The sequence below is a fragment of the Streptopelia decaocto genome (genome assembly GCF_964273445.1).
Source record: "Streptopelia decaocto genome assembly, chromosome: 7".
Classification (NCBI taxonomy): Eukaryota; Metazoa; Chordata; class Aves; order Columbiformes; family Columbidae; genus Streptopelia; species Streptopelia decaocto.
Genome location: NC_138661.1, coordinates 34005007 through 34008200, shown reverse-complemented (window position 1 = coordinate 34008200; position 3194 = coordinate 34005007).

The window sequence follows — 3194 nt, the reverse complement described above, 5'->3', positions numbered from 1 at the left end:
TTCTCTTCTCTTCTCTTCTCTTCTCTTCTCTTCTCTTCTCTTCTCTTTTTAAATTAAATAGGGTTTTTTTACCCCATATCTTCGGTGATATTTCTAACCATACTTATTTGCTTTCAAGTCCCACTTCGTGACACCCGCCCTCCCCACCTCACCCTGTGTAATTGTATTTCAGAGCAATGTAGATGCTTTGTATGAGAGCAGTCACATAGGGTATGTTTGCATTGCACGTCCATACTAGCAGCTCCACTGCTTTTCTGGTTTGGTCTATGAGACTTGCTGGATGGACACTCACGCAGTTCAAGGTGTAGCTTGAGCTTGAAAAATTCTTGCATGGTTACAGCTGCAAAGATATGTCTGCACAGACCTCATACATCTATCAAAACCTTCACGGCAGGGCTGGCATTGCACATCATCCCAGTGAGTTATGGTCATTCCATCCTTGTGGCATAAACCAAGGACCTTGAGCTTTCTTCATGTGGGTGAGGTGTGACTATGGTCTTAAAGGGGATTTCAGGCTACAAATAAGGCTGTGTCATAGCCTGGGCTTGAGACTTTAATAATGGGGATGGTCAATGAGACAGAGTATAAAAGCACGTTCAATTAACTCTGTAAAGTAAGTTGCAGCTCTGTCATCAGAGGGTTGAATTCTCTTATGTTTGAAATAGATGTTAAATGTGCAAGCTGGGCTGACAGCTGGGTGTTCCAGCAGGACAAATGAAAGGTTTCTTGGAACTCAGGTCTGCTTTAGCGGCTTTGGCTACCAAAACCATCTAATTATGCTAATATTTAAACAGTCACAGCTTTGAATAGTCTTGAAAATATTACCACTCATCCTCTTGGTGATGTGTTCATGAACCAGCTGTATAGCACATTGCTTCACTTTCTTATTCAGCAATAGTCTTTACTCACTCCTACAGTCCCTTCATCACTTCTGCTTTATTCATATTACCTTTGTCCTTCATGTGACTTGTGCTTTCATACCAGGACCTTTTGAAAGAAGAAAACTCATACTTTGCTTGTTGACAAGAAATTATCTCTGCCACCCATTTCTATACCTAAGGCAGATGCCTCTAAGATCTTTTCACAAATGAAAAGAAGGAATTCTGAATCACTGTTACCTCCTTACTCCACAAGGTCTTTGGAATGGATGCAAAAGTGTGCAGAATGGAAAAAGCACAGTTTTAGATGCCCTAGAGTGTCTGAGGCACAGGCATAGAGCTGGCAAATCTGACCCAGAATGATCCCCGACTTCATAGGCTGAGGTAAATAAATTTCAGCTTATAACATTCTTTTAGGCAACTGAATCAAAATAATTATACTGTAAATGATGTGACAGCTTTTTTATTGCAGCAAGCTTTTTATTTTATCCAGCCAAATTAATCAAAATTGGATGTATTCCTTCAGAAAAAAAAAAATAATAAAACCTCATCTGAATACCACAATACATTTTGATACTTCATACTCTGTTCATTGTTCTAGAAATTGAACTCTACTTAATTCTGCATGATTTCTTCTTGGAACTACCTGCATTTCTGTGCTACACTTCTAGTTAAGTATAATTATGTCATTGTCTCTGTGTCAGTATACTAAAGCACTTCATTTGACTTTCAACAATAAAACTTAAGAGATTTTGTTCTGGAAAATTATTTTATCATCCTCAGTCCTCTGAAATAGCATCCCCTTTTTTTCAATCCTAATAGGTGTTTTGATGAAATGAAACTAATTTTACTTCTTGCTGACACAAGTATAGGGCTCAGGAGGACCAACTTGAGAGGACTTTGGCCAATGTACAGAATTTGCATAACAGGTTTACTGTTCCAACGGAACTGTGAGCAACAGAAGTAAAACACAATTATGCCTCTCATTTGGTTCCTTTGGCATCTACGTGTTGAAGATGAAAGAATTTTAAAATAGAAAGTATACCTTTAGTATGAATCAGAAATATGACCAAGAGTGCTGTCACATTGATGTAGTGGTATGCTTTATCACTGTGTCTTGAAAAAGAAAACCACCCTTTTCAAGAACAGTCCTGAATGTGTGCTTAGCTTGAAGCAAGACTGACAGCAAATATGTACATATGCTGGATTTAAATAGGAATGCTTTCCAAAGCAAAATTGTATGCTAGGTGGCCAACAATTGCTAAGTTATAATTTTATTTTAAAAGTAAATGTAATACTGGCAGCCTTGAGGTTGCTGGATTGAAGTAATGACTGGTATTTATATCTGGTTCATTAGCACGCCAGTGAATAATTTCATGTGACAAAAATCCATTTGGCTAATGAAACACCTTATAATTAGACCTTGAATTTTCAAAAGAATACAGCTTATTTTTTCCTCAGTAATGTAACATAACTGCATGGAACAGTTTAAAAAATGAATTGAATGAGAGAAATATTTTCAAGTGAATTAAGCAGACTACTTTTTAGATGCTTAGACGTCTAAGGCTTTGTTTTGCTCTGCTAGACCTGACTGAGGCCAATACAAATGGCCAGGTTACATAATGGCAAATGTTTTCTTCTGTTTCATAATAGAACCCCTTGGGTTTGAGAAAGCCTTGATAAAGCTAAGATACTTCTGGCTTCTTCTGGTGGTTTATACAGTTATTTCGATGTGCAAGTGTTATTGAACATGAGTGTAGTATCTTGCAAATGTTATACAATCAGTTATACACTAGGCCTGAAAAAAGTATGTCCAAAAAAGTGCTTTAAAAAAAATAAAAAAAGCTGTCTCCAGTCTTGACTGATTTTAATGTGTAGATGTCTCAGAGGTGAGACTCGGAAACGTTGCTTGCCATTTCAGGAGATACTTGTTGAAATATGAGTAAATAGACTGCATTAAAAAGAAATGTAGGCAGTAACTATTGAGTTACTTTTTTGCCTAATTTCTGATCAGTAGTTTTAAGATTGCTAAAATTAGCCAGTCCTTTATTGAAACTTACTGTAATACAAAGGAAATGAGTAGTGTTGAGAGACAGCTATTCTAGAGTAACATGTTCCCTCATGACTTCTGAAACCTCCTCCATTGTACTGTTCTCCTTTCATTCTCCTCTTTTTCGACAGCCCCACAGTTCCCTCAATCCTAGTCTGTCTTAATCTCTAACTATAAAATCCATGTTGCTGTGCCTGAGGATGCATATCCTGATATCCAACCTGACCTTTCCGAGGGGCAGGAATGCTGCTCTAGCTAAGGCATAT